The sequence below is a fragment of the Pongo pygmaeus genome, chromosome 10, assembly GCF_028885625.2.
Source record: "Pongo pygmaeus isolate AG05252 chromosome 10, NHGRI_mPonPyg2-v2.0_pri, whole genome shotgun sequence".
Lineage (NCBI taxonomy): Eukaryota > Metazoa > Chordata > Mammalia > Primates > Hominidae > Pongo > Pongo pygmaeus.
Genome location: NC_072383.2, coordinates 95945881 through 95973733, shown reverse-complemented (window position 1 = coordinate 95973733; position 27853 = coordinate 95945881). Strand labels below are relative to the sequence as shown.

Sequence of the window (27853 nt, the reverse complement as noted above, 5' to 3'; positions counted from 1 at the left end):
GAAATTTTAAAAAATCCCATTTATAATAACTATAAATAAAATACTCAGTAATAAATTTAACCAAGGAGGTGAAAAACCTACACACTGAAAACTATAAGACATTGATGAACGAAATTAAAATAGATAGCCCATGTTCATGGATTGGAAGAATTAATATTGTTAAAATATTCATGATCTACAGATTCAAAGCAATCCCTACAAAATTCCAATGGCATTTTTACAGAAATAGAAAAAAATCCTAAAATTTGTATGGAACTACAAAAGACTGTGAATAGCCAAAGCAATCTTAAGCAAAAAGAACAAGGCTAGAAGCATCAAACTACCTGACTTCAAAATATACTACAAAGCTATAGTAATGAAAATAGCAGAGTACTAGCATAAAAACAAATGCATAGACCAATGGAATAGAATAGAGTGACCAGAAATAAACTCACCCATTTATGGTCAATTTATTTTTGACAGGTGTCAAGACTACATAATGAGAAAAGAACAGTCTCTTTAAGAAATGTCAAGAAAACTGAACATCCACATGGAGAAGAATGAAAGTAGGCCCTTATTTCAAAACATATACAAAAATCAATTCAAAATAGGTTAAAGACTTAAATGTAAGAACAGAAAATGTAAAACTACTAGATTAGAACATAAGGGAAAAGCTCCATGACATTGGCGTAGGTAATAAATTTTTTAAAAATGTGACCCCAAAGCACAGGCAACAAGAGCAAAAATAGACAAATGAGAATACATCAAACTAAAAAGCTTGTGCACAGCAAAGGAAATAATCAACAAAATGAAGAGAAAACCTACAGAATGGCAGAAAGTATTTGCAAACTATACATGTGATAAGGGGCTAATATCCAAAATACATAAAGAACTCTAACAACTCAGTAGCAAGAAAACAAATAATCTGATTTAAAATTAAGCAAAGCACCTGAATAGACATTTCTCAAAAGAAGACAGATGAATGGCCAACAGGTATATGAAAAGAGGCTCAACATCACTAATTATCAGACAAAAGCAAATTAAAACTACAATCAGATATCACCTCAACTTTTTATAGTGGCTATTGTCAGAAAGACAAAAGACAACAAGAGTTGTTTTGGATGTGTAGAAAGGGGAGTCCTCTCACACCATTGGTTAGAATGCATGTTAGTATAGCCATTATGGAAAACAGTATGAAGATTCCTCAAAGTATTAAACATAAAACTGTAATATAATCCAGCAATCTCACTACTGGGTATTTGTCCAAAGGAAATAAAATTCATATGTCAGAGTCAAAGAGATATCTGCATTCCCACGTTCATTGTAGCATTATTCACAACAGCCAAGATGAAGAATGAACCTAAGTGTTCATCAACAGATGAATGGATAAAGAAAATGTGATACACATACACAGTGTAGATGTTATATATACATATTATTATTATATTATTATTATTATTTAGTGATAAAAAAAGAATAAAGTCCTGTCATTTGCAGCAACATAGAATGAACTGGAAGTCATCCTCCAGTTGACCTCCAGTTCAATCTTTCTATGCCTGGCTGTTTCATGTTAAATGAAATAAATGAAATAAGCCAGGCACAGAAAGACAAACACCATGTGATCTCACTTACATGTGGAATCTACAAAAGTTTAACTCATAGAAAGATAGAGAAAAATGGTGGTTACCAAGAGCTGGAGAGGGTGAGAGGTTGGAGAGATGTTGGGCAAAGGATACAAAATTTCAGTTAGACAGAAGGAATTAGTCCAAGAGACCTATTGTACAATATGGTGACTATAGTTAATTGTATGCCTGAAAAATCACTAAGAGTAGATTTTAAGTGTTCTCATCACATACAAAAAAGATAAGTATGTGAGATAATGTATATGTTAATTAGCTTCCTTGAACCACTCCCCATGTATAGACACATATTTCAAAACATCATATTATACATGATAAATATATACAATCTTAATTTGTCAATTAAGAATTTTTTTTTACCTTCCACCGCCATAAAATAGTCACAAAATTTACTTTGGCATCAACATTTCCTTGATTTTATTATTATTATTTTTTTTTTCGAGATGGAGTCTTGCTCTGTCACCCAGGCTGGAGTGCAGTGGTGAGATCTCGGTTCACTTCAACCTCCCACCTTCCAGGTTCAAGCAGTTCTCCTGCCTCAGCCTCCCAAGTAGCTGGGATTAGTGGTGTGTGCCACCATGCCTGACTAATTTTTGTATCTTTAGTAGAGATGGGGTTTCACCATGTTGGCCAGACTGGTCTCAAACTCCTGACCTCAAGTGATCCACCCACTTTGGCCTCCCAAAATGTTGGAATTACAGGTGTGAGCCACCGCACCCAGCCTATTTCCTTGATTTAAAACGTGAAAGATTAGATATCTCCACAAAAAAGTAGTATTTTTCAAATATTCTCAGTGACAGGGAAAAATTAAAAGTCCTCAAAAATAGCAATGCACCTCAGATAAAAGCCCTTCAAGGACAATGACAACCAAATTACCAAATTTAGGATATACCATAAAAAATAACAATAGTTGATGGTAATAATGATTGAGGCATATCTCCTTCAGCTCTACTTAAGTCATCCTCTTAACAGTTCCTACTTTCTTTTTGTGCCAGTGATGACTAAACACTCAAAATTGCACCAGCAGGTAAATCCTTCCTGTTATCTGAAGTGTTTATGTCACTTGATGAACTGTTATTTACATAAGAAACTGGCATATTCCCATTTCTCATCCCATCCAGTGACACAGGTAATTTTTAAAAAGTGTGCCCTACTCATCTCTTCTTCCATTCTAAAGCTGTTAGACATATTTACGTGGAGTCATAGGTAACCTGCAGTGTTAGAAATATGACTAGAACTTGCTCATCCCTAGGATTTTTTCCTCATCCAATACCATAACCTGCTATATTTCTGCCCTTGAAATTTTATAGTCCTAATGAAAACGCAAATATCCGTAGCCCTATCCCCTGATTATCTGCTTGCATTTCTACTTGCTAGAAAAGCTTGGGAGTAACTGGAAGCCAAAAACTGAGAGCCCTTTCCAAAGATGCTAACTGAAGGTGATAGAAGAAGAGATACAGGAGAGAATATTCACATTCCTTAAGGTCAAGCTCAATGACTGATTAGTTTTAAAAAAATTGTTCTCTGAGGGTGGGACATGTCTGCAGGGTTTATTCAAAATTATCCACAGCATTAATAATCCCACAAATCTCTTATTTATCATTGTGAAGGACATCTAAGAGTCAGACTCTAAATCTTAGATCTGTCCCTCACTAGCTCCATGATGTTCCCTCTATACTTGCAATGTCAACCACTGTGGACTGTGGAAAGAAGAAAACATATGTAAAGGTGCATTATAAACTACTCCATAAATGTTGGTACTATTTTGGGGAGATATAGTTATCACGGTGATGATGATGGTTGCTAGTTGAGTACCAGTTGCCTTCATAATACAGTATATGAAAGGAAAAATATGAGGAAATAGACTAGAGAGAGCCTGAAGTGCAAGAGTGTAATTTAATGTAAATGTGATTTTGTTGATCTGACCCAGAATGGGAAAAACCATGGGCACACCCAAAAGGTCTTGTGAAAAATGATTTTCTTCAGTTCTCTTCCAATGTATTAAATATGTTTACAAAGAATAGATGCCTATTAATAGATGTAATTTATTGGAATTTTTTACCCTGTACTTAGTACTGCTAAGCATTTTGCATGAATCATCTTATTCTGTTATTGGGGGCAGAAATTGATATTCTATCATATTAGGTAACAAATACATATTATATAGAAGGAATCAACAGGATTATATAAACCCCAAAAAAGCCATGTGACTTTTTAATGGGATTTCATTGGACTGATTAATTCAGGAGAAAAAGAGATACAAGAAAATTGATTTGACCTTCTGGACTGATTGGAGTGGATTGCAGGGAAATTAGTTGATAAAATAATATTGCTGTGTGGAAGGACAATAGGAAAGGTTTCAAGGAAATTGATAGCTAATGAACATAATTTACAATTCTAGCGAAGACATGGTGCCATCTCCGGCTATGGAACTCGATTCCCCCACTACACAAATACACCCCTGAAAATTGTGCCATTCTTCTGAAGACTTAGCCATTACATTGTACATACTGTCCACTCTCTGATTACCTAAGTGTCTAGAGTTGATTTTCACCAGTTTTTAAGGAATTTACAATTCTGGTACTAACCTAAGACAAAGCCTACACTATCATGTGGGTTCTCTGCTGAGGATTACAAACTAATTTTTACTATCAGGCTAACCAAACCCAATTGGGCAGGCACAATTGTTACTAAAAGTTATATGATATTTCTTAACTTCAAATCTAAATCTGATTATTCTATCACAATATGTTTTAGTAAGAAGGAACTTGAGTAACCATGAGTAAGCCAAGATAAAATCCTCAATACCAATTTTTCCATTTAGTTTGACAATATGCTTTGGGCTTGTTAATGCAATATTTTAACTAGCATCAAAACCTGGAGTGTTTATTTACAGCATTAGTCTTCTAGTCTCCTCTTCTTTCTTTTTGATAGAAGGGCAAGGAGGTAGGCAAATCACTGAAGAGATATAATAGAAAATAGGAAAAGTGAATGCCTCTACAGATTCCTACTTCTTAGAGTAAAATGGGAATAATTATCTTTGCACCACCGAGCTAAACTGAATTGCATATTTAAGAATAGCACAAAACTAAGAGATCATGGTTATAGGATGGCTTTCTTTGCTTACCAGAATGATGGATACATTCCTGAGATGACTTATTTTCAAACCCCAGAAGCCACATTTTAACAACTTGTGATGTAGAAGATCATACTGGTGAGTTTGAATCCTGGCTCCATCAGGTAGGATTTGTGCTTCCATTTTCCATTCATAAAAAAGGGAGAATAGTAGCCCCCACCTCAAAGGGTTGTCAGAATTAGATGTAAAGTACTGAGAACAGTGTCTGGCATATAGTAAACATTATATAAATGTTAGGCAGCAGCAAAAGCATTATTCATAGTCATATGCACATCATTTAAGAGACAAAAGAAAACCTCCATATTATGCCGGCTTCAGCACAAAGGGAAGGGAATTAAATATGATTTCATTATCTCAGTGATTGTGAATGTATTCATTATCATATATAGAGCACTCATTATGTGCCAAACACTAAAGTATTAAACAGGGCAGAAAAATTGCCAGTCCTTATAGCATTTACTTTCCAGAGGGATGATAGACAACCAACAACTTTATGGTATAAAGTCTTGTAGTGATGAGAACTATGGAAAAAACTAAAAGGAGGTAGAGAAATGCAGAACGGCCTTTACTCTGTCCCCACGTTCGACTGTTTTTGACAAAAAGGCTTGGTGCGGGCCCTGCTTTCCTCCTGGAAGGAATGCTCGTGCTGACATTCTAAGTAACTGCTTCACTGAAATCCCAACCATTTGGATGCAACAAAAATAATCCAGCATATGAGCACATCCAGATAGACATATGTACACTGGTTTTTTAAAATGTAATGTGTATGTAATTTCCCGAATGGCTGGTTGTCACATCCATCTGGTCTTATTTCCATAGCACTTGAATGCACCACGAGGATATAAACCCTAAAAGCTAGAAAACAGAATTTAAATACCCAAACACATACGAGGTGTGTTTTCAAAAGCAGCAGACCTCAAGTGAACACTGTGGTAACTTCATTAACTTCTCAGCCACAGTTGAGAGTAGCTGAGACTAAGCATAAAGGCCACAGAACATAAAAGACATTCCACTGCAGACCTCATTAAGTGGACTTAAGAGAAGCTTGACAAGCTAATGACAAAAATCTAATTTGGACTTTCTGGATGTAAGAACCCTGAAGAAGTCCAAATACACCGAAACTCTGCCATGCGTGCTATCTGAAAAGGCAACAACCCCATGTCAATTAGGGCTGTGTAGTTCATGAATCAAAGCCCTAGGGATGGATGTGGTCCTATTCAACCACACTGAATAGGAAATCATATTCTATGTGTTTTGGTGTTTGGGCTCTGGTCCTATTTAAATTGCACAGATGTTGTAGGCTTCTAAATTAACAGTGGTCCCCAGGGAGGTGTTCATCAGGCTGCATATATTGAACAAAGACATGGCTAGATCTAGACACCACACTGTACAGAAAACATTTTTGGTATTATTTTCTCTTTTTCGAGAAGTCCTTTCCCGTTTCTAAATTCATCAGCACCTGTAGAGTCCAGGCGAAGTGAGATTACAATGATTTCCATGTCATATTAAAATTATCTAGTTGCTTCAGGTGTGTTTGTTTCATTCCCTAACTACTTGTATATCCCTTGAGTGGAGAAGCATAATAATGATAATAGAGTAGTTCTTGTGTATGCCATGCACAAGGGGCAGTATCTTGCAAATAATAATTCGCATATCAATCTTATGATCAATTCAATTTTATAGACATGGAAGCTAACATTCATATAATTGTCCCCACCTCTAATCAGTGGAGAACCAAGGATCTAAACCCAGGCTACCTGACTTCCAAGCCCACATTCATATTCCACTACCCAGGGCAAGAAGGAATAAATGCTTGTTGAAGGAATACATGAATGAATGTGTTTCTTAATATCCATAGAATTTAAAAGACAAATAATTTATCTGTTAATGATATCATTGTTGCAATAAGCATATAGTAATTATTATAATAATAAGGATGCTTATTTAGGATCCTTGAAGACATTGTGCCTTGCACGTTTTATGTTCCTAAAGTGCCTTTTCAATAGCTGACATACAGAAGGTATTTGTAAGATAATTGTTAAATCAGTAAAATATTTTAATCCAATGGCTTCCTTGGGTCATTTTCTGTTTCCTATATAAAATTCCTTATAAAAAGGAAAGGAAGCATCTTCTTCTTCTTCTTTTTTTTTTTTTAAATCTGCCTCCATGTGCTAATTTCTTAAGAAATCTCTAGACATTTTACCATGTTTAGATCTCTGAGCTTTTGTCTGAGCCTAAGGGAGACCTAAGTTCCTGGTTCCAGCTTTTCTAACTTGCCCACTCCATTTTCATACAAGCCCTATTAATAAGAGTGGAAATGAGAATGTTTAGCTGTTGAAGGAAGGCAGTGAGTCAGAGTATCTTAATAAACGTTTACTGAGGAGAAACTAATTCTATCCACCTTTCGAGACCTGGATTTCTTAATATACTCATTTCTGTGACGTATAGTTAAATGTAGTATTATTCACTTAAGACATTTTTGTTTGCCAATATTCCATGGAAAAACAGTATTATTAGCTTGTTTTTCCAAACAGTCCAGAAAAAGATTCCAAGTATAGTCTCCTACCTTCATCTTTCCTGTCTTCACTAAAGTAATACCAGGTAAATCACTTAACATCTCTGTGTACTTTATAGAAAATGAATGCAATATCACTTGTCCTGTCTTGCTGCTGTGAAAATCAAATATGATAATATGTATAGAGTTATTTTTGAGCTATGAAGTGTTGTATAGCTGTTAGAAATTATTAGAAAATAAGAAAGCCAGAAGTGTATGTACTATATACTTTCAGTAAGCCAGGTATTTAATTTTGTCCTTACATAAATGATATATGTGTGTGTACAAAACACACATATATATATATATACACCTGGGACAAAAAGGACTTGTGTATCTATCTATCTATATCTATATCTATTTGTCTATCTATTTATCTATCTAATCTATGGATACACTCACACTGATTGGAAATTTTACTGCATAAAAGTTTAAGTAAATTAATGAATGCCAGATTTTAAAACCTTCTCTAATTGCCTCTGATGGTTTCTAACACAGAGCTACTGTACTTTATGCAGCAATTATAGTTATTATTTACTGAGTGTAAACTTGATGTTAGGCATTGGGTTAAGGCATTTATATACATTATATAGTTCATTCACAACACCACTATAAATAGGTATTATTTTCTCTTCTTTCCAAATGGGTAAACTAGGGCCCAAAAGATCTAGGAAAATGCCTCCCAATCACATTGCTAGCAAATGACACAGGCAAAATTTGAATTTAGATCTGCCCATCTACAAGCTTTGCTTAGCAATTCAAGTCCCATTTGTCTGAAATTTGCATTAATCCAAGTGTGTATTAATCCATGTGCTATACTTTTCAGGGAACAAGTTCAAATGAATTCCATTCTTTGTGAAATGTTATAGAGTTTCTTTGGTCAGACAATAAGCCAACCAAAAATATACATCTTTTTCAAAAACAGGAGCTTTAAATTTTTTAAAATGTCTTCAGGGGCTTTATGGCCCCTGGGCCAGGTAACACACTGGTCGTGAAATACAGGTGATTGACAGTTACAAATGGAGTTAATGCTCATAGTTTTTATTCATGGTAACCACTGTTCACTCTCTTAGCACTTCAAGTGTCCCTACTGTGTGCACAACACTACAACACTACTCAGTGGTAAAGCTGTGACTGTGGTTAGACAGAAGGTTAACAAAGAAATAGATTTCCCTCAATGCGCCTATAATCTATCCTTTGGAAAGGAAATCAGGATACACCAAGCAGTCAGACTCAAATTAATTTTAGAATACATTAGCAATACTTAGAAGTAATAAAACTAAATCAAAGTTTCTTCAAAGGATTAAGTCCTTCAGCCTTTAACTCAGTCAGACCTGCCTCCCTCACATGCCAATTAGAGTTCAAAGACAAGATTCACACACTTCATTTACAGATCCGTTGAACCTTGGGCACAAATGATAAATCCTTAATAAGTCAGAAAGATAGCTATGTTTATTCTTAAAATTAACTAAATTTGCACACTGAGATTGGGTGATTTGCCTAAAGACAATTCATTGAAATGTCTGATAAAATTTCATAACCCTGTTTCCGATTTGACATCACTGACCTGTTTTCCCATTTTAAAGTTAAAATGTAGAAATGCTCATGTGTTTCAAGAGTCCTACACGAAACACATTCGCATCTCCACATGAAGATTAAAACAAAACAAAACAAAACTTTACTAAAATATTTGGATAATCTCATGATAGCAAAAAGTGCCCAGGCATCGTTTTGTTTAGAATAGATTGCTGTACTTTTAGGAAGGAATTTTCTTCCTTTGTCTGTGCTGTAAAAGCAGACTTAGGTTTATTTAGCAGTTGCCTTAGTGAACTCAGAAATAAACATACCTGACAAATCAAACTGGTTGGCCAAATCTAGTGTCTGAATTCAATGGTTAGGCGATTTTATGAATGTATGTGCACACACAGTTACGTACACATACACTTTGGTTCTGTAACAAAGAACTCTCTTGCACTGCCCATGGAGCATTTACCAAGCTACCTTCAGCCACAGGGAAATGAAACTTTCCAACTCTTCATCTCCAAGAATTAAGGAATTTTACATTAAGCACCTTTGAAAGGCCTAATGCTTTTAAATGATAATCAAAGGCAAGATAATTCTGAAGATGACTACAGTATTCTTTTTTCTGAAAGTGTACTATTAAATAATCATAACTGTAATGCACACAAATTTTATTTTTAAAATACTGAAATTAGCTTCATTGATTAGACAGCAAATAGCAATAATATGTTAAATTAGTATTGATGTAGAAAATGGTAATCAAATGGCCCAAACAGTTAACTCATAATGCCCTTGTTTCTATTTTTGATTTAAGCCATTTCCAGCCCCTCCAGTTTTCCTGGGCCAGTTAACAGTATGTCAACATTTCTGTATCTAAGATGTAACTAGCTGTGAATCATTTGTGAATCATTTTCACAAATTTTTTATTTTTAGTATGAGACTCCATTGTAATTCTGCAGGATCTAAACCTGTTTTAGAGAATCCAAATTACACAAAACTTTGGGGATAGAAATTAGCATAATTGAAATAATTCAATTTTTGGTAATTATGATTCTCACTTAAACCTAAATTAAATGTGCCAAACTATAATTATGTTCAAATTTGCATCATGAAAATCACCCCCATTTAGCTCGTGGCATCTTAAAATATCTAATAGGGATCTTAAACTCTTAAGGTTGAGTAAAGAGGCCTTATTTTCACAGCCTTTGGGAAGAGGAGACTTATTATGCATTAAGCAGTTATTTAGCCTCTTGGGAAAGGAAAGATGGGTCCATTATTTCTTCACTATCTGATCTGCAGGATTTGTACTCTAAGCTTCAGATACCTCTAACTTACACTGCCATTAATGAGTTCTGAGTGCCACAGCAGAAAGTAAAGATTAATGCTTTCTTTCAAGAAAAACCTTAAGCAAAGCAGGTCATGCATTAGGACAAAGCTAATGGAAACCAAAGACAAAAAAGGCTGTTAACACTTTAAAACCGGGCACTAGAAAATAAGCACTGTTTTGCTATCCATTTTTAAATGATTAAAGATTCAAAACAACCTGAAGGCAATGAGAATTCACCTTTCAGTCCTGTGAATTGTTCACTGATTCCTAACAATCCTAGGATCAAACCTTTATTATTATTTTTGGGGGGTGCAAAAGGAAAACATCCATAAAATATTACTCAGTTAAGCTGCCTGTTTAACTAACCTTTCTATTATTTGATATGATTAAATTAACCAGCTGATGTGATTAAGCTTGCAAGATGGCTTATCCATCTTCATCTTTGGGATGGTAGGTGGATATAATCTTCAAATATATTGATAAAGAAATAGAAGTGTCTGGATGTACAGGGCTGGCATATTGTCAAAGCACATGATGAGTTTCTCACAAAAAAACACATGAATATATCTCCAGTTGAGTAAAATATTCACATTAATACCAGAATAAGGCAGAAGAACCCTGGCTGACATCCCATCTGTTCTTATGAATTAAATTTAGAAATCATATGTAATATAGACATTTCTGTCTGAATATCATGAAACCCTGACACATCCAGGCTTTCATTAGAAAGCTCCACGATGTGACTTGAATAACAATCTGTCTTACCTAATTAGTATTTTCAGTTTAGCATATTCACTTCCAGACATATTGCTGTTTGCACATGGTAATTTGGGTAAACAGATACCATCCACAGCTGCATCAATTAACACTGCTAATCAAAACTGAATTCAGGTAATTAGGCACATTTATGCAAAAAAATGTGTAATTTTGCAAAAAAGTGAGATTCTTCAATAATATGTCAATGAGTAAAAATCTCCTTTTGCTCGTGAAGATAAAGAATGAGACAAGAGAAATCATCATTAATATATACATCATGCAGACAGTGTAAAATTCCTAAATTAAATCTCAGTCTATAATTGGCCTGTATTTTCAGAAATTGGATCATATTTTTTATAAATGTTTTCCTCAATGTTTCCACATAGTAAAGTTGATTCACATCTGCCTAAGGGTTTAATCATCAAGCAGGACTCAAATGGTTAATGAATTCTCAAGTATTTATATAATTAGAAAGGATGTTGGTCAAACTTGATCTTCCATCTTGTCTAGCATCTCTTAGGGAAGATTCTCTCAGTATGTCTCATTTTATTAAACACTTTAATTTTCTCTGCTACAAAATACTTTCATTTGTAATTAGAATCACAATAGCAATTTATTTTCCTGCAAATATTCTTCATCTTCTCTGATTCTACACAATGCCCTTTAGTTGCTTTTTCATTCATTTTCAAAATGAAGACTCTAAGTTGTTTTTCCTCTGTCTCTCCAAACATAAACCAAACTGATCATTTTGATTAAATATTTTAATCAGCTCAGAAAAACTAGTTTCATTGTTGTGAAGTAATAAGTGGCTAAATAGTGACTAACAAGTTCTGGCTAAGGGGAGATTCATGGGCATAAGTTAAAGCTAAAGTAAAGAAACCTGGATCATTTTAAAAAGCATCTGAAGTAGATATAAGAATAATCTAGGATGGAGATTATTTGTGTATAATATACACAGTCACAAATTTCTACTTTTTCTTTTTCCTCCTTCAGACTTTGAAGCTTAGTTTTATTTCTTAATGTAAACACCAGGCCTTTATAATGAAGTACTGGGCTCAGTGTCCCTACTTTTATCTTAATGGTAATAGTCACTTTCAATCCAAGTTGACAAACACTTCCTCACCCTCTACCACATATCAGCCGTGCGGATAAATACAGAGATGGATTTAGACTGACCACACTTCTCTGTGTCAACTTCAGAGAGTTTACAAACCAAAAGAGTCAACAATGAGAAAGCTGATGAAATCACCAAGTGAAAATGAATCTGTCAATCCCAAATTTTTGGAACCACCTGGTCTAATTTTGCAGAAGTTTACTTTTTGCATAACTCAAGTTAATTCTTTTTTTCTCATAAGTAAGAAAAGGAGAAAAAAGTTTTTTTTCAATTATTTTGCATGTTTTTTTCCTCATATTGCAGCAATACAGTACTTCTATATTTATTTTTTGATATTTATCAAAAATATTTTTTCCACATATTCCTTTAAATGCATTTGTCATAAACAATTAGGCAATTCCTGACAGCATAGACATCTAACAGACTTATACTCAGTTTCAAGAGCAGGAATTATAAAATATAGAGACACATTTATCAACAGGTTGTCAAACTGCTCACACCAAAGAAACCATATGAGGTAGGACAGATGTCTCTGACTTTAAGATTCCGTTAAACATAATTATTTATAAATTTTAAAAGAAAGATAGGTAAGCGCAAGCATTTTAAAGACAGTTTTTTAAAAAGCCTGATGATTGGTTTTCAATGAACTAAACTATTAATATTTGGGGAGGAAAATGTCTTCTCTCTATGAAATAAGCCCACTGAGTAATGTTAATTGCATGGGTGACCCAGTGTATTACTCAAAGCACTCTAAACCCCCTCCTCTCATACTTCCTCTAGAGTGAATCGGTACAGAATTAATTATCTCATTGTAGTTCCTGAGTTTTAGTAAATTCTTTTTTCTGTGGAAATGGTTTAAATTCATCTTGCAAGAATCCTATTCTTATAGTCTCCAAGTTTTAGCGAAGTGGAATGCTATGATTATCCCAAAGACAGCTTTGGTGAAGGAAAGGCTTCACCAGCTTCCAAACCAGGCTGTGCCACGGACTAGCTATCTGACTTCAGGTAAAACCTTCGCCAATCTGCGTGTGAGTTTCTTGTTTATACAACATGGCTCATAGGCTCACCTCACTGGATTGGGGGGAGTACCTGAAACATACTAGGTGCTTAATAAAGGACTTGTTGAAACTGAATAAAGGTTAGTCAATGATGGCTCCAGAAATGCTAATGCTGAAGGCATTTGGGTTAAAAGTATCTTTTTATGAAGTTCTCTGATTCCAAAGTAATACGTAGAGATAGTATGATAATTTTAATACAAATAGTGTAAATTGTATCAAATAGGCCACAGACCACTATGCTATATTAGGTCACCTTCCAACTCACTTGAAAACTAGTCCTAGAAAACTAATCTTCCTAATTAAGTTGGAAAGTTAACATTGGGACACTTATCGTTTCTAGAGCATTTTTTATGATTTTATTAAACAAATTACAAGAAGTAATTCCATTGATCATTATTAACCAAATAATTTTATTTTAGAATTATTGTCTGTTAAAGAGGATAATCTTGAAAAATTCATATGTGACTACTTTTTTACTATGAATAATTTTTTTTAAAAACCTAGAAAATCCTTGAGTCTGCCATTTGCTATCTCTCCTTAGTCCAGAAGAATAAAATCGCTTATAGTACATCTACTCTAAATTTCTGTAAAATTAAATTAAATTGCTGACTCATAAACAATGCACAACAAATAAAACAACACCACTGGTCACTTTTTAAAACAGTCTGCTTTTTAAACAGAAACCCTCTAGCTAAAATATGCAGTCTATAAAATATCAAATGGATTAATCTTGGCTTATTCATAGCAAAGAATGTTATTTCACAACCGTAAGAGAAAATGTCAGGGCTGGGACTGGGTGGATTAGGTGGAAACCGATTGATAGAAAACAAAGGCAACATAAAGAAATAAAATGTCTTCGAAGCACACTGAAGCAAAATAAATTATTGGATCTGGGATTTAGCAAAGTATAATCTTATTTTCCTTTGCTCTTTCACCAACACTTTTTTCTACACTGAAACAATATGAATTTCACCTTCCAAACCCATGATTTTCTTTAATAAAAAGACTGCTAATAATTAATGACAATGTAGAGAAGGATGTTATCAGCAGTTCAGCACATTAGCTTTTTGTGCTTTAGAGAATGTTGTATTTATAACAAATTTTAATACTGAAGATTATTTTCATTTAGTTCTGTTAAGAGGTAAAATAAGATTAATCTAAATTAGAGAAGACAAATTATGTCTGAAGAATTAATATTGCTTATTTTAGAGATATAATTTAGTGGTCATGTTTATCTTTTAGTCAAAATTATCTTGGATAAGAAAACAAGTATCATGAAATAACTGAATTTTTTAAAGTTTGACAATTCAATGTACTGAAGCTAAAGCTGATAATCTACACTTTATCAGACAAGGTACAGAACAACGTATTTGTTTACAATTTATGGTTGAACACTTGTCCCACAATTAAGAACTAGGAAATTATCCTTACAGCAAACAGATCTTAGTTAAACATATTATTAATCTATGCTTCAAGGTATTATCCAACTCTCTGGAGGATGCCAGAGTGACTTTGCCAGCTGAATAATCTCAGTCACTCTAAAACAAGTTTTTCATCTTTGACTTTCTTCACAGGCTTGGAGTAGAAGCCTATCTTTTAGAAGGATGTTAAAAGAATACATGAAAAGCTTGTGCAAAAATAAACTATAGCACCTCAGGCTTCTTAATTTTTACACTATAATGCCTTGGACTTTTCTACCTTGACAGATTCAGAGTGAATTCTTTGATGAAAAGAGAGAAATAAATTACATATGGAAGGAAGAGAACCTTTATTATCATTTTAATAGTTCACAGACATATAAAAGGCAGACACATTCACTATGTGGTGGGACCTAAGACTAAAAATATTCACTGACTTAGAACTAAACAAAATTAACATGATATGAAAAATGGAAACAGTTTTTTGAAGAAATGCGAATACACAACTTTTCACCAAGGCTTAGAAAATTTAACAAAGAAAAATAAAACTACACCATTAAATGGCATTGCAAATAATTAGTTAGCTTCTCCTACAGCATTTTTGAACTTAATGAAAATACTGAATACATTCAGAAACTGTCAGAGATCATGGAGAATGAAATTCCAGACATCAGAAATAATCAACCTTTAGAAACTGCTTCACAAGCAACTGTACCAAAAAGCACGCATTTCCAGGAGACATCATGTAGATTTAACATGGATATGATATGCAATTTCGGTGGTTGGCACTGAACTAGAATAAAGATGTCATTGTTATTTATTCCTAACCCCTTCAGGACATCCCTAGGTTGTTTTTCTATTGGGAGCATGCATTTTCAGTGTACAGAGATTGGCTTCATGCTCCCTGCTTTTGTTGGGATGGTGGTTTTGATGTTTCGAATGCAGGCAGTAGTGCTTGGGACTCTTCCTATATGCTCCCAATTATCTGTAACGTTATTCTATATTCTCTGCCACCAGAATGCTTTTGCGAGAGCTATGGTCCTTCTAAAGCAGCATACCACTCAGAAGTGCAAAAATGAAAATTAAAATAGGAAGATTTTCTTCTTATTATTATTTGAATGACATACGACCTGCTCGATGTTTGCATTTAAATTGAGCAGAATAATTCAGCTCTGGCTTTTAATTTCAGAAGGGTTAATCACCCTAACAAAGGTCAATCAAACTTTAATCTTCAATAAAATTGCTACAGCCCCAGTCACCTGCAAGACATTTATTATATTCCCATTTCCATGCGAAAGAATGCATTGCTTTCATTATGTATCACTAATCTTCTAACTCTTTACATTAGCACATTTTACCAAAAAACATTAATTCCTTTGAAACTCTGACAAGAGTTCATTTCTACACATCTCAGGAGATAATCCTGTTTAAAAAAAAACAAAAAAAAACCGGACATCAGCTGTGAACCACTTTCTGGGCACTTTCTAATCCTCATAGACCTTCAATACTCCAACAGAGTTCTGACAATACCAAATCTCAATTACACAAAATATTATGGTGGTTTAGGTTAAAATAACAATATATGACTTTAGGAACTTAATCCTCCCTATTGTCTGTAATTGTCATCTACTTATTTCTATTCATCTACTTATTTCTATTCACCTACTTATTTCTATTCACAATGTTTACTGCATACAAAACTTACTGATTTGGAGGAAGCAAATGTTAACCACCTTTGAATAACAGGGGAAATACTTAGATTCATTCATTCATTCGTTTGATAAATACCTACTGAATGCCTATTATGTGCCAGACACTGGGCTAGGGGTGGAGAATCAAAGTTAAAGAAACAAAAGAGAAACAAAAAGATAGTGATTAAAAGAATAACATTGTCCTGTAAACATGGTGTCCAGAATATAAGAAAATAATGATGTAAATCTCCACTTTCAGTTTTTCTTACTGATGAAATTAAATTTTAGTGAAGACTAGAAATCTGTTAAGTCAAATTTCCACCAAAATTTTGATGAACAGTGTTTAAAATTATCTGGACACTGAAAGGCTTTAAAATTCATAATGCCATAAAATGATTCATTTTTTATTTGAGAATATAAAATGTCATTGTCAAATTTTAAAATGAATATATTGATAATGTCTAGTCTCCCATGATTAGAAATAAAACCATGAGAAAGTTTAAATGAGCTTATCAAAATAGACATGCTGTGCAAAATTTGTTTCCAAAATGTAATTTCATGACAATTTAAAAACTGCTATTAACACAAAAGACAATAGTAATGGGCAAAAGACAAATTATTGCATTTTGCCATGATATAGTGGCCGAGATAACCATGGAGGGGAAGAACCTTAATATATGTCCCCGATTATATTGCAAATTGATTGCCTTGATATTGTAACGGTGGTGTGACACAGCATAAATAACCCAAACTTGCCTTCTGCATATTTTTTGAGACCTCTTCCTCCCTCTTTGTACTTAGATTAAGCGCACAGCCACATACACACAGGCGCATGCCCTTCCTCATCAATATTCACGCTCATTAATTAGTAATACAGGAAGACTATCATTTGGGAAACTCCTCAAATTTTAAATATTCAATCAAGCAAAGCAAATCACAGTAAAAAGAAAATACACGTAAATAGTCTATGACCAGACTGGCTCTGGAAAATAGAACATAATTTCAAGAGATAGTTGTTTTTATAAATGTTGTTTTAAAAAGCCCCAATTATGTTGTGCGACTTAAGTCAAGACCTTAGTTTTCCTTTGAGCATGTCTTGAAATGAAAATAGAACCTCTACATATTCTATAACTACACTTTGCTTTTTTTTCCTTTCCTAGAATTAGGTTGACACAATAGAATATAGCAGAGCAACGGGTTTTACATTGTTGAGCAAAATAAATCCAACGCTACACAATATAAATGTCCCATTGATATTTGTTACCAAATACTTATTCTGAAAACTGATAAAGATTAGTTAGACTCAACAGAGAAAATATTGCTTTATATTCCATTTTCATCATCAAAAGCTGTTTAGTTATATTATGAATTTACAGATTTAGGGGAAAAAAAAAGCTTTCAGAGAATATGCTAAAAATGCCCGAAAAGCATACGGATATTTTTCTGAATCATTTCGGTCAAGAAACAAAAAAAGAACCCATGAACCATCAAACAAAAATCTTAATAAGAAAACCTAGGATGTGGAATTATGAAAGAAACATACCTTTGGCCGAACAAGTTCGCAATTTCTCATCTGCCTACACAGCTCTGTCGTTCCACCTTGAGCAAAAGTCGACTCTGTGTTCCTTGTGATCTCTGTGACAATGCCATCATATCATTGGCAAATTTTTTGATTAAACTTTGCAGATGTAGTAGCACTTTGTTAATTATGACATTAGCCAGCTGGTGGGTACGATCAGTCACCCACTGCAAGGAAAGCCAGACAAAGAGACATCTAATCATTGCAACCAGAGCAGATAAATTTTGTTCCTTTCTCATACGTGTCACAGATTCTATTCCTTCTGACCCTCTCCTCAGCCATCGACTGTCACATTTAGATTCCGAGAGCTTCCAGTTTCCCTTTATCCATGCCTTAGATCTGAAACTCCTGGTTATCAGGAAGACACGCGTCACCAGCTGTCTCGGAGCAGGAAAGCAATCAGGTGAATACCACTTATTATCTTGCATTGCTTTCCGAGGAGTGACAAGATTGATTTGGAACCAAGAATACGTTCAGATCTCAGACAGTAGTTCCTAGGGTTTTGAGTTCAGACAGTAGGGTATGTGCTAAGTTGCAACAAGGAGGACTGCAATCCCAATGTTAATGCTACAGGATATTACAAATGTAAGGAAAGTTTTAGAAAACTGATCACAGCTCCTTTTTCACATGCCCTTGTATTAATATTTTCTTCTCTACCTCTGTGCTATGTTGGTGATGCCCATGAGTCAACTGTTACCCAGCAGAGCCAGCTTTACAACGAGGTAGCCCAAGTCAACCTGTGGAATCAGTATTCTGACATTATGAAATTATCTCCATCTATCCGTTTTTCATGAAGACGAGTACTCTATAAATTCCAATTCCTGAAACTTATCTTTGCTAAAAGTTCAAATCATATTTTTATGTAATAACATTAGAAAACTAATTTAGGCATGTCAGCTAAAAATAACATACAAATTTAAGCTGGGGGAAGATACCATTACATTTTAATACAAATTTTTCCTTCAAAAAGTCTGTCTACTGAAATCATATATTAGTGTGTATCTATTGATCGATTGATATACACAACACATGCATAATGAATTTACTGAAATCTCAATATATATTAGGTAATGCGTAGAAGCATTCCCACAAAATGATATAACTATTTTTCAGAGCGTAGCATCCAGTGGAGTAGCGAAGGGCTTGATCTACATGGTAAGCCGTTACCTTGATGCAATTTTTACCAAAGAATTACCACCAAAATGTTTGGATATCAACAAAATAAAAAGTTTGCACAGCAGAATTTGAAAGAGAATTCTATATTATAAAGTAATAAAGTTATATTTATCAATAAATTAGTAGGTCTTTCTGGGATGGAGAAATTTAGGGAAAAGTTAAAGCGTGATTCTGAAGTTGATTTTACCTAAGAATTGTGTATATTTGGCTGCCAAACACAACCCAAAATGTTTTATCTCTATCTGTAAAAACTGCAGTTGTGGTGCACTATATTAATAATTCATGATACATATCCTAAATTACATTTTATTTTTACATGAGAATGCTCCTGTCATGGAGGGCCCAAAATCTCTATTTAGCTTAAAGTGCTGCAAAGATAAACTGACAAATGTATCTAGATACAACCTAAGATATAAAAATGAGGATGAGATGATTTAGGTATTCCTAAAACTACAGAGCAAGATATTTTCATCCTGGGAAGACAAAAAGGTTTCTAAAGTCCCACCAGAACTGGCATGGGAGGGAGAAAATATGATTTCAGAAATTCTTAGAAATTATATATCTATATCTATATAGATATAGATATCTTGCTGAGAGTAAGATACTCTTTATCCTTTGTGTCTTGGGCTGATAGTAAGAAATGAGTCAGAGTCCCTAAAAGCAAAAGAACAAAGAAATCAGAAATGTCAGGACAAGAGTATGTTGTGGCACAACGTCAAGGACAAAGAATCTATGATACGACTTTCAGTGATGCCCTATTTGGAAATAAGCTGTTTCTATCCCATCCATTATCATAGCCTTGGCAACTGCTGTACAGCCTGGCACATAGCCATTTCTCAAGAAATACATGTAGATGAAGAATAAATACTTACCTTGCATATATCATCCTCCTCAGCCCACTCACTGACTTTTAAAATTAAATGATGCAAAAATTCAATCTTTAGGCTTTATATGGATTACCCATACATTAATGACATATGTATTGAAACTTATATCTTTAAAATACTGAAAAGAGTTTATTCCTAAAGAGTTCAAAGTAGACATTTCTCTTAAGATTTTAAAATAAGCATTAATAATATTCACTATTTGTTCCTATGAAAATGACTTTGACTCAGGGAGTTAGAATGAGTCAGAAAGATCTTTACTCTTTGAGTGGAAGAGGGGACATTTTCCTAGGAAATTCCCAGAGAATAAAATAATGCTATGTACACAATACTAGCAATGTTTTTTCATTGCAATAGTATCTATAAGAGAGAATGGAAATGTCTCCAAAGAAGGAAATCAAGAAATAAATTTGGCAATTAATCATAGGCAGTCATTATATGGTAATAAGAAAGACTGATAAAACCAACTTTTTATGACTACACTGAATTTAAAAAGCAGAATACAAAATTGTACATATATTGATTACTGAGTATATTTGAAGAAAGACTGGATGGAGAAGTGTTAAAATCGAAAATATGTTTTGTAGAATTAGAAAGTATTTTCTTCTTTTACAAAAGTTTGCTTTAATGCCATTCTAATTGTTAATCTCAAAATGTAGAATCAAAGACTCCATTTGTAAAATGGGAACAACAATAATAATTGTAATACTTACCTCACAGGTTCTTAATATTAAACCAGTTAATGTATATAAAACTCTGCATATTTTCTGACCTACAGGAAAACTCATTATATATCTTAGTTATTATTTTCTATTATAACCATCATATAAATAATTCTGACATATTTGTGCTACACCTTTTATTTTTTTTCTGTGAAATATTACCAGAAATTCACTGCATTAAATGAGGTATTCTGAAACAGGAAAACTCAGTATTCAAAACCTAAGAAACCAAACACAGAAACATGGTCTAGATAGTAAAATGGATTTATAAAATAGTAACAGCAATAATAGTAAAACAATAGATACGGAGGACTTCAGTTAAAATTATAATTTCTATAAGACCTACATGACTTATAATTTTACTAGACCTGTAGATCGTACAATTTTGCCTTTTTTATGGCTGCTTATGGCATACCTACAAAGATGCAGAACTGCTGGAAACAGAGATTAAAATAGGAGAAGTTGACCTGGAGAAATTGGCATTGCCTTGAAGAATCTCAGCACTCTTACTTTTCTCAGCACTCTTACTTTTATTTTCTAATGCGGGGCACTTGCTGATTTCTGCTCCCTGTGGCCACAAAGTCCAACTCGGAGCAGTCACCTAAGGCTGTTCTTTCTCTAGGACATGCAAGCACCACATGTGCCATTCTAATTCTTGCCATTCTAATGACAATGGGTTGCTGAAGGTATACATGCAATGTACAGGTGTGGAATGTTTTAACGGTTGAAGCAGTTGGTGAGAACAAAACAATCTAGATTTGGAAACATTCTCCATAGAGGAGTGCATTCTGGATCCACATGGCTCCTCTCTGCTACAGATGCTTTTATTTTTGTGCCCCACCAACTGTCTTCCATTGGTCCTTGTGACAGCCCTTCCTATCCCTCTTATCACTTCAATACATTTAATTAAGCCTCATATGTATATTAGTTTTATTTCTGCCTTCCAGCCTGCTAGATGTAGAATCAATACCTGAAACTCCCTTCTCTGTCATGAGTCACAAGAGTCAGACATCCTGCTTCCAGGCCATTCCTAGCTCCTTGCTTACTAGCTCTGGGACTTTGGGCAAGTTAGTAAACCTTATTAAGAATCTGTTAAACAACAACGACATCTCATGGTGCTATCATGAAGACTGTGACTAACACATGTCATCTGCTTAGCACGTGGTAGGTATCCAATAAATGCACTCTCATTGCCAAAGTAGCAACAGAATCACCAAGAAACAGTACAGTGTAGCAAACAAGAGCAAGGGATCCAAAGACAAGCTTCTTGGGTGAATTCATATCCTAGCTTTCTCACTTAAATCGGTAATAACAACAAAAATAATAATAGTAATAAATATCTTCCTCTAGAATTTTAAGAATTAAATGTATACTTATAAATTACTTACCACATAGTAAATACTATTTTCAATTATTATTACCCTGCCTCCTATGCTACTTGGTTATTTTTTCCCCATTGCTTACCCAGTTTTAGTAAAAATAAATCAGGACTTTGAATGTGAAGACCTGGACATCTATATAGTCACATATGCTTGATAATACATGGACAAGGATCATAGTTGCAGCACTATTTATGATAGCAAAAGACTGAGACTAATCTAAAAAGTCACCAAAGGTAACTGGTTAAATAAAGTATGTTATATTCATACTGTAGAATGCCATGGAGCCATTAAAATGAATAAAGTATAAGTAGGAGTACCAATATGAAAGTATTTCTATGATACATTTTAAGGAAAAGAAGAATGGTGCAGAACAATGGGCATTGTATACTATAGCTGTCTCCAACATTTTTGGCACCAGGGACCAGTTTCACAGATGATAATTTTTCCATGGACCGGAAGTGGGGTGGGGGATGGTTTCAGGATGATTCAAGCGCATTACATTTATTGTGCACTTTATATCTATTATTATTACATCATAATATATAATGAAATAATTATACAACTCACCATAATGTAGAATCAGTGGGAGCCCTGAGCTTGTTTTCCTGCAACTAGATGGTCCCATCTGAGGGTGATGGGGACAGTGACAGATCATCAGGCATTAGATTCTCATAAAGAGTGCACAACCCAGATCCCTCTCATGCAGAGTTCACAACAGGGTTCGCACTGCTATGAGAATCTAATGCCACCACTGATCTGACAGGAGGCAAAGCTCAGGTTGTAACGCAAGTGATTTTGAGTGGCTGTAAATACAGATGAAGCTTCTCTCACTTGCAGGCCACACATTTCCTGCTGTGCAGCCTGGTTCCTAACAGGCTACAGACCTGTGCTCTGGTTTGTAGCCAGGGGATTAGGGGCCCCTGGTATATTATCCTTCTGTTTAACAAGGATTTTGCATATACTGTTTATTTATGAAGATATTTCATAACTCTTTATGAGGTATTTAGAGGATATTTCTGAAAAATATACAAGGAGCTGCACACAGTGGTTGTGTCAGTAGGGAAACTTGGGTCTGGGGACAGAAGAGGAGAAGAAACTACTCTTCACAGTATATCATTTGAGGTTGTATGAATTTATGTTATATATGTAGCTCTCCTTTTAAACCAGGAACAAATGTAATAACTTTGAAAAACAGTCATTATTCCTACTTGAAAATGCAGTCTATGCTAGTTCATTTATAAAAATTCTTCCTTTTCCCATGCTAGTGGCCATGATCCACCAGCTAATGTCTACCTAGTTGATCAGCAGTACACACAGCATTGTTTTTCTGCACCATAACATGACCTCACTACCTTTTGCTTCCAATTCACATTTCAATGCTATTTTCAAAACCATTTGTTGACTGAGTTGATTTTTGTCACCCAATAAACATCAAAATGTTGGTATTCCTGCATCTCCTTTCTCAAAGGATGTCTTCCTTTAAAAGGATTTAATTTAGCACACGAGAGACAAACCGCATTTCTATGTTCTGTACAATTCTAAAGCCATTTCAAGTAAGGAGTCCTTTCCCCATGTTACAAATGTACAAATATTTGTCCTCAGAAAAGCAGCTCACTCTCAAGGCATCCTTTAGATGCCAGTAGAATGTCCGGGGCTAAGGGCCTCTAATGGGGCTTAAGATGCCACGTGGCACATAATACATAATAAATTGTGATAGCCTGAACATGTGATACGAGCTTAAAACAGAAGGCTTTCCTTATCTTTTCAAATATGCAAATTGGAAAACACATTGCTCATTACAAATATTATCTAAACAAATTTCAATTGACAACTTCATAGGAATCTTTCAAGTGTCATAGTTTCTTCCTATTTGAAACAAATAGTCTGTCTTACTTTTAAAAAGTTCAGCTCCAAGTCACAGACTCTACCTTGGGCATACCTGAGGCTAGCCATCAGAATGCTTGTATTTACAAGGGGGTGGTGATCCTAGGCAACCTGTTGCCTCAATTGTCTTGTCTATAAAAGAGCATAAAACTCAGGAGGTAGGTGATAGTTAAACAGGTTAGTTGACATATTAGACAAAATGGCTAACACTTGGAAATACCTGATAATGGGTGTTATCCACAGCAGCAGCAGTGTCATTGTCAGCATCGTAATTTTAGACACTATTAGGTGGCCAATCACAGCTCTAGGGTATGAACAGTTGTTGGCCCTCTCTACTGGTTAATTTTTCTTTTCCAGAGCAAATGTTATCCATGAAGTGAACACAGGTCTATACAGCAATTGGTAAGACTTTTCCTGTATACCAGGACTTCTCAAACTTTAATGATCGTGTATATCACCTGGAGATCTTGCTAAAATGCAGATTTTGATTCAGTATGTCCAGGATGGAGCCCGACATTCTACATTTCTGCTAAGCTCTCAAATGCTGCTGCTGCTGATGGTGGTTGTGTAAATACTAAGGTTATATTCCACCATGGATGTTACAGAAAGAATGACATACTTTGTAAAGAACACAATGGATATCCACATAGTTATGTGCAATTTTTTTTTTTTTTTTTGAGACGGAGTCTCACTCTGTTGCCCAGGCTGGACTGCAGTGGCGCCATCTCGGCTCACTGGAAGCTCCACCTCCAGGGTTCACGCCATTCTCCTGCTTCAGTCTCCCGAGTAGCTGGGACTACAGGCGCGCGCCACCACGCCCAGCTAATTTTTGTATTTTTAGTAGAGATGGGGTTTCACCGTGTTAACCAGGATGGTCTGGATCTCCTGACCTCGTGATCCGCCCACCTCCACCTCCCAGTGTTGGGATTACAGGTGTGAGCCGCTGTGCCCCGCCAATTATGTGAATTCTTATCTTCTCTTTCTCATGCTTAACTTGCTGAACAGCACTTAAATATTTCTCAGTCATGAGATAAGATGCAAGCGTGCGATAGTAGTACAATTAGAATTTCCTCCCTATGCTAACTTCTGGTGGATACAGAGGCAAGAAAAAAAAATGTGTCATTCTTTTTAATTATTGTCTTAATTCACATGTAATAACTATTATGGAGTACAGTGTGATGTTTTAATACATGTATACATTGTATAATAATCAAATTAGTATTTAGCATATCCATCACCTCATACCTCTGTCATTTCTTTGAGGTGAGAACATTCAAAATCCTCTCTTCTAGCTATTTTGAAATATACAGCACAAGGTTGTTAACCAAACAGAACACTTGAACTTATTCCTCCTATCTAACTATAACTTCATCCCCCTTGACTAATCTCTCCCTATTCCCCACATATTATTCGTAATAAAAACAATGGTCACATTTACAAAGCTGTTTTTAAATGAAAGACGAAGGTTTTAATCTTCAGATATTTTAAAAGAGCGATAATTATTATTTCCTTTCTTGTCATAACACAAGTATACAGTCATAGTTTATATTCACTCTGCTTGGCTCAACAACCAAATAAGGTATTAACAAAATCCTTTTTCTGTGAACTGTATGCTTCGTTTGTGCAACTAAATGCTCCTGTCTCTTTCTTATACAACTACCTGAAACTAAATGCTTCAATCAGTAACAACATTTTACCTTCAGGAAGCTGATACAGCCTAGCTTGAAACAATTCTGGAAGTATTTACTAAGTTTCCATTATTATTTGCCTATTGCTGGGAGCTAATGCCCTTGATCTGCTGGAGGATAACCCACGAAAAAATAATCAAATTTGGATATGGTAAAATAATCCTCTAAATTCTAAAGCCCATAATCCACGCAAAAGCTTATTAGAGGCTATATGATCTCACTCAATGTTTTGTTTTTCGGGCTTTTTTGACTGAAATCTATAGTAAGAAAATATTTGCCATACAACCAAGTGGCACACACACACTTGAAATATATTTGATAAAATATATTCGTGAAATAATACCCTTACTAACATGAAATGCATTTGTATTTCTAATGTTTTTATTACCTTTTTAACCTAGGTTATGATCTACTAAGTTGATTTCATGACCCACTAATGGGTTGTTCAAACTTCCGAGTTTAAAAGTAACACGACCTTCGGCAATTTCTGGAACCCAAGGTTGAGTCTCTGAAATTTTATAGGTATAGGAGGTGGTCAAGAAGTGAGGCCACATGTGACCATAAAGCAAAAGGCATGATCAGAGAGCACAAGGGCATCTAATGGCAGTTCATAGCTAGAAACTATGTCTCAACCCACACAGCCTATGTGTTTTCTCTCCTACTGTTTCTGAAGAGTAATGTAAGAGAATCACTTTTCACATTTAGGAAGAATCATGGAGGTAGATTTACTCACCCAGTTACTATTAGGAAGTAATAAGAAAGCAAGTTAAGAACGAATATAGGTCAGAATTGATGAACACAAGGAAATGTGCATGGAGCAATTTAGCATCTTTTAAATGAATTCTCATATAGTAACATGCACTTACCTGGGAGTTATATCAGTGGAGCAAATGGACACGTTTTAACAAAGTTGGAACTTTAGGGACTTATAAATCACAAGAAAGCATGGAAATAAAATGGTGTGTGCTGATCCACTTTATGCAAAGGAGGCCAGATCATAACTTTCCCAAGTACAAGTAGCACAAAATCATCATAGACTAAGAGTATAGACATTTTCATTTCACTTTAATAGAAGAAACACAGCAATCAAGTATGTGAGATAAGAAACTAAAACAAATAAAGTCAGGGAATCTAAATAAAATGCTCACTGAAACCAACTATGTTTCCTCGGCTGGTTTCTAGATGCTTTCTTTCAAATTGAAGTGTTAACTGGGAAAATAAATAAATAAAGTCACATCTCAGTTTGTGCAGAGATAGACAAACTGAATATTGGGGGGTAAAATTATCTTTAGGGGGTTTCAGAGAGGCTCTGCCTAAAGAAGAATTGAGTAACCTTTCACATTTCCTTCCTGCACAGTTATTCTCAGATTCCATATGGGAAGTACAAAAATAGTGATGAAAATCTCCCTAGTTCAGGATTGAGTACTATGCGGGGGCTTGAGAGATACTTTTGAATGAAAGAAAGTTATCTGAATGTTTTTAAAACAGCAGTATTATAGAGTTATGATTAGAAATCAAATTCTTTACATATTTATTTTATGTCTCAGTGTAACTAAGGAAAAAATGTATTTTGACATTTCATAAATGGTTATTAGTATATTATATATACATACATACATATATATGTTGGGATAAAGTAAATGTTTAATAAACTAAAAGGTCATTATCACAATATTCCTCCTCTTGGAGACAGACATTTTCATAACTCTCTCAAGGGCTTTTGGCTCTTAGAAAACATCAGTTTTATGCTCAGCTGAAATTATTCTGACAGATTTGACATTGCGTTATCATCACAAGATCATGGTATACTTAAAGATAAATGAAGATTCATAGAGAGTTAAAAATAATTAATACAAGTCTCCAAAATACCAGATTAGAATATCAAAGGTCACTCATATAAAAGCAGATACTTTCTGGCTCAATTAATCATAACTCTAAATGATTACAGGTGGGTAAGCAAACAATATCCCTTCACTGTTCCCTCAATATTCCTTCACTCCCACCTCACATAAGAATGTATACATTTCATTTTAAAGATTTGTTTCAACAAAGATTATATTTTAGCACCCTATGACCTAGAATGGATTCTCCATATGGATTTGTTCTGATTCTAACTGATTTTCTCTGCAACTCAGCCTTTCCCACTCCTATCAAACAGAGGAACACTGCCCAGCAGGATCCTTATGTTTCCATGGTAGATTTTTCTATGTAAGTTGTATGCCTTTTGCTCCAATGTGGTCTATTAAAAAGATATTATGCTATCATAAAATTGACTAAATTGCAAAGATTGGCAGTTCCCATCTTTTATGCAAACCTTGCCCTACAAAACACATACACACTCATA

The 27853-nt window shown here is 34.6% G+C and overlaps 1 long non-coding RNA gene across 7 annotated transcripts in view; it reads right to left on the bottom strand.

Moving 5' to 3' along the window:
* LOC129010850 (uncharacterized) overlaps positions 1–27853 on the bottom strand; it is a 101713-nt gene that overhangs the window by 16069 nt on the left and 57791 nt on the right. For all 7 annotated transcript variants that reach the window (XR_010122671.1, XR_010122670.1, XR_010122665.1 and 4 more), the window contains one exon: positions 17738–17940. This is a non-coding gene — a long non-coding RNA (uncharacterized LOC129010850). The remainder of the gene's footprint in view (positions 1–17737; positions 17941–27853) is intronic.